This window comes from Callorhinus ursinus, unplaced genomic scaffold (assembly GCF_003265705.2).
Source record: "Callorhinus ursinus isolate GAN/ISIS: 27379988/994484 unplaced genomic scaffold, GSC_fseal_2.0 scaffold3, whole genome shotgun sequence".
Classification (NCBI taxonomy): Eukaryota; Metazoa; Chordata; class Mammalia; order Carnivora; family Otariidae; genus Callorhinus; species Callorhinus ursinus.
The window spans coordinates 1,782,519-1,796,133 of NW_027397065.1; positions in this window are offsets into that span (position 1 = coordinate 1,782,519).

Genomic DNA, 13,615 nt, shown 5'->3' on the forward strand with positions numbered 1-13,615 from the left:
TATAGACTTACCGAGTGATGACAAATTTACCGAACAGCAACTGTGTCCAGCACTGAGGCTCGCTTATAGCTCATCCCTCATCTCTCAGTTCCACCATTGCTTTCTTACAATCTATTCTCCAAACAAAAAGTCACAATGATTTTTTTTTTTTCAAAATGTAAACAAGTCATCTTTGTTCTGCTCAAGGCCCTCCGGTAGGTTTCCATCGAATTCAGAATAAACTCCGAACTCCTTATCCTAGCTTTAGAATTTCTTCATATTCTGGCCCCTGCTTATGTCCCCAACATCCTTTCCTTCTTCTCCCCATTCACTCACTCTGCTCCATCCACTTTCACCCAGTCAGCCCAGATTTATAGATTTCATTTATTATAGAAGGCTTTAACCTATCAATTGCCACTTCCCATCATTAGCTCTCACCTCGAACACTGAAACAGTCCCTACCTCATCTCCCTACCTCTAGCTTTGGTCTCTCCACACCGTAGCCAGAGTGATCTTTTGAAAACACTACTCAGATTATATCTCTTGCATGCTTAAAATATTTAAATAGTACCTCATTTCCATCATGATTGCATAAAAACTTTTTACCCTGGCTTATGAGGCATGTCACAATATGTTTGCTGTTTATCTCACTGGTCAAATTCTACACTCCACACTCGCAACCTGCCCTTAACACACCCCCACCCCACAGCTGCCAGACTCCTGCCATAATTTGCAGTTTTAGTCATGGTCTCAAATCACATTTGCAATGTTCTTTTCACTAACTGTAATGTCCCTTCCATCTTTCTTTGCCTTAAAAATGTCTTACCCATGACCAAAAGCATGTAGACCCCAAATGTTACAGCTTTTCAATAATGCAGCTCTTTTAAAGGTTATACATGCAATATTTTCCCAAGGTACGTCCATAACATCAAGGCATGATGTGATTAGAATAGATTCCAGCATCAGTATTAGGCAGGCACTTTCCCTCTGCCAGGTAAGTTCTCTTAGCACTTCTCACCCCAAACTCAGCACCAGACCAGACCCCCTTACTCTTAGGTGAGCTTAACGTCATAGCACTCTTGCTCATTCCTGCAAAGCTGACCCTAAACAGAAGAGCCTAGCCATCAAACACAGCTTATGTCTTTTGCCCTCAAAGGAAGAGAAAGCAAATTACCTTTCTTTTTTCATTCAGTAGGCTTCTATAGCAATATCCAGAATCTAAATGCAAATGTCTATGTTGTGGGAAGAGAAGGAGGGGTTACGACTCCTCCAGCCAACAGCCTCTAAGCCCCAGGGCCTTGACCAGCCCCAAATTTCTTGTTAAATACAATTCAACAATGTGATACATAACTGCAACATTAAGTTTTCCTTTAAATGATGTAGATGATTTATGCTAGCATGCTGAGTTTAAGAAATTATTTCCAAGCAAGACAAACATTAAAATAATTTATTACTCTGCTGTACTTAGGACACAGTTTCTCACCCTGTTACTTTCATGTGTTCTTTCCCCCAAAAGTACAGGGAGATTGTGCTTTCTCTTAGGTTCTAAAAGGCCTGGACCTACATGAGGAACCCAGAAACTCGGAACATATTTGCTTTCTAGGACCTACAGGGTTGTAAAAGAGAGCATCTTACCTCTAATAGTAGTTGAGTTGTTTGATGGTAGTTGCTGCCCGGAAAAAAAGCCAGAGGGCTGAAGATGTCTGATATCTATAGTTCCCATCAGCAGTGCAAGCAGAAGTTTCCTTTTTTTTTCTACAGACATGGAAAGATAGTGCTTATTGTATGTTAACAAATAACATGCATTCAAAGGAATTATTCTGCAGGTAGTGACTAAATATGTCTGGAGAGCCTTCTACCCAGCTTCTCCTCCTATGTGCGGACAAACTGTACTCCTCCATTAATTTCTTCTTTATACATCCCTGTTATGATGGATATGCTGAAGTAAGAGATTAAGGAAAGAAGGAGATAATGAAGAAGTCCTCCTCAAATTAAAGCAGGTTTAAAAATTAGTTTATTTCTTATTTAATGTTACATAGACCCCTTCTCAATAGCTTGTATCTACAACCACAAATTGAGAATCATTCATACTTGGGAAATCCCATAGAAAAATGGGAATAATGAATTGGGGAATCCTGGCTACATTATTCTAATATTATTTGCATTCTGGCTGCTTTGCTTTGCTTACTTATGGGACAAGAAAAGGAAGGGGCAGCATCAACCTGCCTTTAGGTTCAGATATCCTATAGTTGCAAACGAGGGCTCTGCATTTGTATTTTAATATGATCTGTGTTGTTATTTTTTTTTAACTGAAGTATAGTTGATGCACAATGTTACATTTGTTTCAGGTGTACAACATAGTGATTCCACAACTCTGCACATTACACTATGCTCACCACAAGTGTAGCTGCCATCTGTCACCATACAATCCTATTACAATACCCCTGATTTTACTCCCTATGCTGTGCCTTTCATCCCCGTGACTTCTTCATTCCCAAACTGGAAGCCTATACCTTCCCCTTCCCTTCACCCATTTTGTCTATCCCCTCACCCCTCTGGCAACCATAGTTTCTGCTTTTGTTTTGTTTTGCTTTTAGATTCCACATATAAGTGAAGCCATATGGTGTTTGGCTTTCTTTGACTGATTTATTTTATTTAGCCTAATACCCTATAGGTCCATCCATGTTGTCACAAATGTCAACATCTTATTCTTTTTTATGGCTCAGTAATATTCCATAGTATACATATAACACTTCTTCTTTATCCATTCATCTGTTGATGGACACTTAGGTTACTTCCATATCTTGTCTATTGTAAATAATGCTGCAGTAAACACAGATGTGTATCGATCTTTTTGGATTAGTGTTTTCATTTAATTTGGGTAAATATCCAGTAGTGGAACTACTGGATCATGTGGTAATTCTATTTTTAATTTTTTGAGGAACCTCCATACTGTTTTCCACAATGGTTGCACTAATTTACATTCCCACCATCCCTGCACAAGGCTTCCTTTCTCTTTGCATACTTGCCAGCACTTGTTACTTCTAGTCTTTTTGATTTTAGCCATTCTGACAAGTGTAAGGTGATATCTTATTGTGGTTTTGATTTGCATTTCTCTGATGATGAGTGATGTGAGCATCTTTTCATGTGTCTGCTGGCCATCTGGATGTCTTCTTCGCAAAATATTTAATCAGGTCATCTGCCCATTTTTAAATCAGAGTATTTGGGTTGGTTTTTATTGTTGTTTGTTTGTTTTTGGTGTTGAGTTGTGTAAGTTCTTTATACATTTCAGATACTAACCCTTTATTGGATGTTATTTGCAAATATCTTCTCCCATGCAGTAGGTTGTCTTTTAGTGTTGTTGATTGTTTCCTTCACTGCAAAAACTTTATTTTAGTTTAATCCCAGTAGTGTATTTTTGCTTTTGTTTCCCTTGACTGAAGAGGCATAGCTAGAAAAATGTTGCTAAGGTCAATGTCAAGAAATTCCTGCCTATGGTTTCAGTGCATTCCCTATCAAAATACCAACAGCATTTTTCACAGAACTGGAACAAATAATACTAAAATTTGTATGGAACCACAAAAGACTCTGAAGAGCCAAAGCAATCTTAAGAAAGAAGAATAAAACTGGAGGTATCACAATCCCAGATGTCAAGACACATTACAGAGCTATAGTAATCAAAACAGAGTGGTACTGGCACAAAAATAGACGCATAGATCAGTGGAACAGAATAGAGAGCCCAGTTATAAACCCATACTTATATGATCCATTAATCTATGACAAAGAATACATAACAGGGAAAATTTTCTTCAATACATGGTGCTGGGAAAACTGGACAGCTACATACAAAAGAATGAAACTGGATCACTTTCTCACAGTGTATTCAAAAAATAAACTCAAAACGGTTTAAAGACCTAAATGTGACACCGGAAACCATAAAATTCCCAGATCAGTGTTGTTATTTTAAGTTTCCTATACATTAAATAGCAATCTCCATTTTTCAATTCAGTCTCTACCACCACTTCAACTGTCGATTATTGAGCACTTGCTAAGGACTGGAATCTAATCTACATAGTTTAAATGCAGCAACCCATAGGTACCTTGCAAGGTAGAATCATGGTGACCATTTTATACTCAAGGAAAGAGAGTGTAAGTGGCTTATCTAAATTCATGCATCTGATAAATGCAGCTGGGCTGCACAATAAAGGAACTTTCTTTTATCTTAGCCTAGTAAAGCACTTGTGGTTGGTTAGCTCAGCTGGTTAGAGGTTAAAGTTCAGTGCTAATGAGGTCAAAGTCATAAATGTGAAGCTTAAGTAAAGGCTTTCCTCTGATTCATAACTGAAAGTTCAACATTTAACCCTCGCCAGTCAATGTGTGCTGTTGTTCACAAAAATAGAATGGAAGAGTGGGTGGCTCAATATAAATCCTTCACTAATGCTGGAGACAGTACTCAGAAAACATGGTTCCTGATAAATAGTCAAAATCATTTTTTTCCAACAACAGTCATTATATTTAAGCTAGCAAGTCATCTATTGTTTTCACTCTAATAGGCAGGCAAAATGGTAAAATCAGAAAATGGTTGCACTGGATGCTACCATCTGATGTCTCTGGTACAATCCCTTCATTTGACAAGTAACAGAACAAATTAAAATTCATGAGTAGGGGCGGAGGCAGGGGTTATTAGATTGTTTCTTCAATGCCTCAGTCAGAGGCAGAGAGCAGAGAATAGAACTTGATTTTTCTGACTCCTGGCTTACGACTCTTTATTACCAAACTAGAGAGAGGATGCTCTGTGGCCCCGAGCCAGAGAGAAATGATTTTCTGGCCACCTGAGTGTGAGGAGCACTTAACTAACCTGCCTCCAGATTAAGAGAGAGAATGGAGTTTATTATTTCCCTTAGGAAATGGCCTATTCTGAAGGACACCTTTCTTGATTCTCATTGAAATTCTCTATTTTTCCTTTAAGCTTGTTGAAATTAACATTTTTTTCTTTCTTTGACTTATTGGTTCCCCTTTTCTTCTTCTCAGAATCCTAAACCATAACATTCTCTGTGAACAATAGCCCCAAGGTTGTCTTTCATCAATAAATACCAACCACCCTCTTCCAACTTGGGAGTATTACTTCAAGAAGAGTGCCTGTCTTTGTAGATTCCTTTGCTGTCTTCACATAGAAAATTCTAGGAATTTTTTAGAGAGGGACTTTTATAGTAATACTGATTTCTAGAATACATCTCTCTGTATAGGTGAAGTCTCCTTTCATCTTTAAATTGTATAATTTGGCAGGCTGTTGGCAATGACAGACAATAAACATAGAGACTAAGCATTTGTATAGAGAGAAAAGTAAAATAAAAGAGGAATCTAAATATTTAGTACATACACAGCTTACATTGTTTTCAGCCACAAGAGTCACCTTTCTTCATCGATTGAATTGAAAACCAGTGAAAAGAAAGGGATGTGATGGTGTTATAACACCATTAATAAAGTCTTTTGACATCAAACTTCTAATTTTACTTTCTGAATTTGACTTCCTATCTCCACGATATCTAATAAAGACTGTAAAGAAAGTAATTTTCTGAATTTTATTCAGACTTATGACACTGTAGCTTAAGATTATTCATAAGCTTGAAACAAATGATGGGATTCCTTTTTTTTTATTATTATTATTTATACCAGTGAGCAACTACAGTGAGCTTCAGGATCACTGGGAGGACTTGTCAAACACAGATTGCTGGGGCCCCAATCTCAGAGTTTCTGATTGGGTAGGTCTGGGTAAGGCCTGAGAATTTGCATTCCTAACAAGTTCCCAGGTAAGGCTGGTCCTCAGACCACATTTTGCAAACCACTGATTCATACCAATAGAAGTCTGAATCCTTTCTTTCCGTCGGTGTTAAATAGACACCTTAACATAAAAGCAACCTCAGACACTAACCATTTGACAAGAATCAGATTTGGATTTTTTAAAAGTCTGGAGAAAATTATCGTGACATTTTCACTTTGCCTGTCTTCCACAAAGTTGCTTGGTCCAGGTGAGTCTCAAGTTACTCACTCCCAGCCAGCCTGTCAAATCTAATTCCAAAACTGAGGATATTGGAAAATACAATAAAATGTTTATAAATTGAACATCTAACAACTGTCGTTGGGAAACTAGTAGTTCATGGTACAAATTATGTAAATGCTACGTAATGTTCATAATGTGCAAATGGGAAATACTGCAAACAGGAGAAACACTCAGCAGTTTTGTTATTAGGAGCTAGCTGGGTGGCACCATTCCTTCAGCCTTGTTATCATCCGGAATGAAGTCAGTCACCTTGCTGAGTAGTCAAAATAAATATTAGCAAGATAAGAAAGAGGGAAATAAGGAGGAAAGACTTCTATAAATAATTGCCTTGTAGCAACTTGTAATATCACTGCAGTTTTTGTGCACGGTAGAAATAGTTTCAGCTTTTCTCCCTTTAAAAAATGTGGTCTGAATTGTAATATATATCACGCTCATTTACTTTCACCATGACACAGTCTGCTTCAACAACGCAGCTTAGGGAGATTTATTGTGCTAGACAACTGTTTTAGATACACAGAAGCTGTTTGGAGAGTAGATAAGCACAGCCTAACTTGAGAAACGCTCACTTTACTTCAGTGTGGTCTTTATGGATACTTGTTTTTCCCAGGACTATTTCCTGAATGGAAATAAGCTGTTTTGCAGTAGATTTTACTACCTTTTGTTAGAGACACTCTCTGCTCCTGGCCGTGAGAGGGAACATCAGGTTTCATGGTATCTGGCCTCCCCTGAAAAGCCAGCATCAGCTATGAAAGGACTTTATAATTTAAGGTGAAAAGGCATGATTATGAGTCTCAAAACCCTAAATGCCAAAAAGCATTTTAAACAGAAGAAGACTGACAGGCCTGTCAAGCAGTAATGCATCTGTATTTGCATCTGACCTGAAAGCATTTTCAACATCTGCAAGGCTGAAAAAAAAAAAAATCAGCCGAAGAAAAGTTGACTTGGAATGAAAGATTCACGACACAGCAAACCGCCTTCTTCTGGCAGAAGAGCCTGTCACCCTAGCTCTTTAGCTGTCCCCCAGAATCGGACATTCTTTGGAATGAGCGCTGTCTTTAGGGTTATATATTTGGTTTTTTGCAGGCCATAGTCAGGGCAAGAGGGACAGAAAGAATGCATTTCATGTCTTTTTAACCACAGTGAAACCACAGGCGCTGGTTCAAAGATGAAGACCAGAGCTGTCTGTCAAATTGGGTAGACATCTCCTTTGCAAACATTTTTGTAATCAGCTTCCTTCTGGTCTGGTCGTGGTGTTTATAATCATTTCTTAGAACAAGGGTAAAAGGAAAAAGGTATCAGTTTCATTAGATTGACAATAGGCCAAAGTCTCTGTTGACGAGGTTTGGACAAGGAAACCAAAAATATTTTAACCTTGGACTTTTCATTTTGTTCCAGTGTAATAAACCTATACGTGAAATTAATGACTGGATCTTGCAAAGGCATACACAAATTAGAAAAAGTAAGTATGAAATATTTCTCTTATAGTTATCTGCCCATTAGTCTCAACTGGCATTGTGTCTGTAACATGATATGGATTTCTGGGTTTGATTGGGAATTTGAAAGTAAGCTTATTGCACTGTACATTGTAAGTGCTGTATTTTGTGAATCGATCAAATATATATGCTTTTGTAAGAAGCTACATTTTACACTAATTTTACACTAATTTCCAGATATGCTTAAGTCTAATTTCAGTGTGATTAACATAAGGGGATCTCTCTTAAAGCTATTTACAGAATGAAATGTCTCTAGAGGTAGGTAATTGCATGCTTTTGAGGTAATTTCCTAAGGAAGAAGCTTTTATACCTTACTATGAAATCTCTTAGACACCTCCTATGTAGCTACAGTAGACTTTCATAAACAACATAATAACTACATGTCAAAGAAAGAGTGATAAACTGTGGGTCTTCAAAGAAATAAAAGGAGCCCACAAGCTTGCTTTCTTTCTGTTGACATGTATAACATAAAATTAGCCCACAAAGACATTTGAAAAATATACTTTCTTCTGAAAATGTGGGTAATTATTTTTAACATCAGAAAGCAACTGTAGCTTCCTTGTTTAAAATATTGTTTATTGCTGTTTTGTTAGGGAAGAAGAAAATTCTTCAACAGTGTAAGGATTTTTAAAAAATATAAACCTTAATAAAAATCATATCACATGCTACACAGGAAACAAACAAAATCTCTTCTGCTGGTTTCAAAGGAGCCCACCCAACGTTCAGGTTAAGAGTGACCAGAAGCATGAGGAAATAAACACTAAGTGAGGCAATCCACAAACAATGGGGAAAGGCACACAAAGGACAAAGCTTCTTCCTTTCATTCCCTGTATAGATAATTCTGAGAAGCCTTTTAGAAGGAGCTTTTTTAGAAGCCTTTTAGAAGGCTCCTGAGAAGACCAGCGTCATGACATGTACTTTAAACAGATTCTCTTCCACTTTTCACTCTTCCTGGTCCCAAACTCCTGTTCCCTGTATCATATCCCAGGATAAACTCTTGTCTCAGACTCTAGCAGAAGAGTCTATCTTGTCTCCAGCAAAAGAGAAAGAGAAAGAGTAGTCAGAGAAAACAAGAAGCAAGTAAGAAAACCAGAAGATAGTCATGAAGGCCAAGAGAGGAATTTCTGGGCCCCCAGGTGGCTCAGTCGGTTAAGCATTGGACTCTTGATTTTGGCTCAAATCATGATCTCAGGGTCATGAAATCGAATCCTGCCTGGGCTGTGCTGAGTGTGGAACCTGCTTAAGATTCTCTCTTCCTCTGCCCCTCCCCGCTCCACTCTCACACACATTCTCTCTTTCTATCCCTATATAAATAAAGTTTGTTTAAAAAGAGAGAGAAAGGAGTTTCTAGAGGAGCCATTTTCCACCTCTGTCCATGCTGTGTTCCCAAATGCCCAATATGAAAGACTGAAGAAAAGTAGACAAAGTATGGAAAGAAGAAACAGTGTCCTGTGCTGAACACATATTTGTTTTTTGTTGTGCTACAGAGTATACATGCACATACAGAGAACATGCACAATTTGGGGGCCTCCTTCTTGGCAACTGGTATCTACCAGTTGGTTTGTACAAGTTTCTGATTGTGACCTCCTACATCCCCAAGCTGAGAGACACAGCTCACAGTGATTATCTCTATGTATTTTCCCAAGCATAGTTTATAAAATAAAAGGCCAGGTGTCCAGGGAAATTATCGTCTTCTCTGGGTAACAATGCAATGATCTAGACCATCATACCACAATTATTTTTCAAGATTATTAGTTTTCTTCTTAAAAGTAACTTGCTACCATCCTACATTTGTGAGTAAGTTTGTGTTAAAAAGTTTTGAAGGACATATGCCAACATAACAGTTGCTCTAATTGGGTATTGGGATTATTGGAAATTTTTACTTTTTAAAAATACATTTATGGGGATGCCTGGGTGGCTCAGTCGGTTAAGCGTCTGCCTTTGGCTGGGGTCATGATCCCAGGGTCATGGGATTGAGTCCCACGTTGGGCTCCCTGCTCGGTGGAGAGCCTGCTTTTCCCTCTCCATCTGCCCCTCCCCCCAGCTAGTGCTCACGCGTGCACGCTCTCTCTCTCTCTCTCTCTCTCTCTCTCTCTCTCTCTCTCTCACTCTATCTCAAATAAATAAAATCTTAAAAAATAAATAAATAAAACATTTATTTTAAAGAATAATGAATTTATAATAGGTCTCTGACATTATATATATTTCCTTAATCAACAACTGTAGCACAGAGTTCTGATATTTCAAAATTTTTGGCAGAGTGAGTTCTTAGAATTGAACCAAAGAGACTCCTATTGCCTTCAGGTTTCACCCACCACCAAATCTTTAGCAAGGTTCAAAGTCATGCCTTTGGAGACACAACTTATCTCTTGTAAATTAAAGACTTTTGCTGAAGAATTTCCCTTCCCTATACTAAACTCTATACACTTTAAACCCTAGAAGAGAAAACATTTCAGACTCTTTTCAGAGAAAATCAACTAACTTCTGCTGAATCCATTCAAAGCTCAACATTGTCAATGACAGCATGAAAGCTGACACATTTCCTAGCCTGAACAAGTGAAACTGAAAAAACAAAAATAAATCCAACCATCTCCTTCTAAGGAGAATACCTATGATTCAGAATTAGGTAATTTTAGAATTAAGTTTTATCAGGTTCCTTCACCTCTCTCCAAGGGGAAATTAATTCACAGCTGATGTCCCACATATTTACAATAAGAACTAATACATTTTAATCCATGGACAATAAAAGCTGCTTTTGTGTGCAGTTCTGCCTTGATCTGCTCTCACCAAGCCTGCGGGGAGACATTTCTGTACTACTTTTACCTCCACCTGCAGGTAACTGCTTTCCAACAAAACCCGTTTATCTGGGCTGAAAAAAAGAAAGTAGGTAGCACTGTGACAATATATTGAAGGTAAGATGTTTTCAGCAGCAAACAATTTATGAAGGAAATATTTCTACATTACTCAACTTTAGTTTTATCTTTAAAAGTTTTCTATAGTTTCTGTATTGATTATGAAAAAAATGTCCTTTACAAAAATCCCAGAAGATACGTAAAGGTATTTTACTTAAGATTTTATTTATTTATTTGTCAGAGAGGGGCACCTGGGTGGCTCATTCGTTAAGTGTCTGCCTTCGGCTCAGGTCATCATTCGGGGTCCTGGGATCGAGCCCCGCATCGGGCTCCCTGCCTGGCAGGAAGCCTGCTTCTCCCTCTCCTACTCCCCCTGTTTGTGTTCCCTCTCTCGCTGTCTCTCTCTCTCTGTCAAATAAATAAATAAAATCTAGGGGAAGCGACAGGCAGAGGGATAAGCAGGCTCCCCCCTGAGCAGGGAGTCCAATGGACACTTAAGTGACTGAGCCACCCACGTGCCCCTAAATGTTTTATTTAAATAGCACCTACATGCATTTGATTATGCAGGTCATTTGTCTGGCAGTCTAACCAACGATAGCATCAAAAATGGAACTTTCCAATTTTTCTCTGTGACCATCCATCTTTTAAAAAACACGCCACTATAATAATTGAAGGATAATTTGTTATAATGTATAATGTATAATGAAGACATCATACTGTGGAAGCAAATGAGCAATATTGACAAGGTGATATGACTGAAACAATTGGAATTCTCATACATCAGCCTTGTTAGTATATTTTGGCAAGTAACAAATATTTTTTTTCTTTTCAAATTTTTACTTAAATTCCAGTTAAGTATCATACAGTGCAATATTGGCTTCAGAAGTAGAATTTAGTGATTCATCACTAACATACAACACCCAGTGCTCATCATAATAAGTTCCCTCCTTAATGCCCATGACCTACCTAGCTCATCCCCCACCCACTTCCCTCCATCAACCCTCTTATGGTTTATTTCCCTCTCTCTCTTTTCCCCCCTCCCATATGTTCATCTGTTTTGTTTCTTAAATTCCATATATGAGTGAAATCATATGGTATTTGTCTTTCTTATTTCACCTAGCATAATACACTCTGGCTTTATCCATGTCATTGCAAATAGCAAGATCTCATTCTTTTTCATGGCTGAGTAATATTCCATTATGTATATGTGGTATATATGTATACATACATATATACACCACCTCTTCCTTATCTATTCATCAGTCAATGGACATTTGGGCTCTTTCCATGATTTGGCCATTGTTGATAATGCTACTATAAACATCAGGGTGCCTGTGCCCCTTCAAATCTGTACTTTTGTACATTTGGGTAAGTACTTAGTAGTGCTGGATCTTAGGGTAGTTCAATTTTTAACTTTTTGAGGAACCTCCATACTGTTTTCCAGTGTGGCTGCACCAGTTTGCATTCCCACCAACAGTGTAAGATGGTTCCCCCTTTCTCCACATTCGTGCCAATATGTGTTGTTCCCTGTGTTGTTAATTTTAGCCATTCTGACAGGTGTGAGGTGGTATCTCATCATGGTTTTGATTTGTATTTCCCTGATGATGAGTGATGTTGAGCACCTTTTCATGTGCCTATTAGCCATCTGGATGTTTTCTTTGGGAAAAATGTCTATTCATGTCTTCTGGCAAGTAACCAATATTTTAAAGATTTAAGCTGCAGTAGTTAAAATATCTATTTTATGCATTTCCTTTATTAATCTATATAACAGAAAGAAAATACAAAAAAATACATCCAGAAATGTGGGGGAATGAATCAAGTTGGTTATTATTATATTATTATGCTTTTTTTGAATTGACCCACCTAAATTTTGGAAGTGTCATTAATCTGGAACAGATTATTTCCATGTAGTCTGAATAAACACTGTTCTGTGTAAGATGTATGTGGAAGGGTAATTTTTTGAGCTCTTCACATATGATTGTTTGATTTTTATATTTCCCTCTCCTGAACCATGCATTTGAAGCACAGTGTATCAGGGAAGATTATGACGACTCTCAATCATGATGCAAAGTGAAGTCACCACAAAAGCTTGGTTGTCTTTGCTGGAAAGTCCAAGTATGGCTAGATCCAAAGCTCAAATGATGTACCTGTCTCTGTCCCTCTCTGCTCTACTTTCTTTGGGCTGGTTCCATTCTCTTGCAGGCTTTCTTTCCAGCTCCCAGTAGCTCCAGGCCTACTAACTCTAGGAAAGGGAGAGCCTCTATCCCAGAGTTCCACCTTTCCTGGATTGGGTGGGTCTTCCCAGCCTGGCTTGGCTCTTCCGACCATCTCTTAGCCAATCACTGTGGTCCAAGAGATGAAATGCTCTTATTGGCTAGAAATGGGTCATGCGTCCATGCCGGCAAAGATTCCTCTCTTATAAACCAAACAGACTGATAGTGGGGAAGAGGTGTATTTCCTCAGGAAACCAAACTAAGGAGTAATTACTGGGCAGACAAAAGCAAAAATATTCAAATCACCGTGTCATTGCTGAGGAATTTTTACTGAGATGAAAGCAGAAGTTGCTTGAAGATCCCATTCCAATGTGCCAAGCCCACAGGGATCCAGGCAGCCCAGGAGCCAGAGAACAGTGGCCCTTGCAGGATGACCAGTAGGAAATATAGGGGCCTCCTCATGCTTTGGTGCTACACAAAGCCTTGATACAACCATGGAGAAGGAAACCCAGTGATGACTGTGATGGAATGTCCTGTCAGCCTAGTGTATTGGGTACTTGGTATTTGATGACAAAGATTTATGTGATCACTCACATTATTTATTCAGAAATCAGAAAGTATTTAGAGAACATATGGAATCACGCTATCTTTGAAGAAATTATGACACTCTAGGAGCCTGTGAACTCTGACTTGGAAACCGCATCCCAGATCCAGTTCAGTAGTGTTAAATATATACACATTGGTATGAAACAGATCTCCGGAACTTTTTCATCTTACTTTGAAACTCTATACCCACTAAGAAACAACTCCTCTTTTCCTCCTCCCAGTCCCTGGTAACTGCCATTCTACTTTCAAGTTTCTTTCTGTTGTGATCAGAAAAGACATTTTGTGTGATTTCAACCTTCTTGAATTTGTTAAGACTGGTTTTGTGGCCTAACATGTGTTCTATCCTGGAGAATGTTTCATTTGCACTTGAGAAGAATGTATATCCTGTTATTGGGTAGAGTATTCTATATA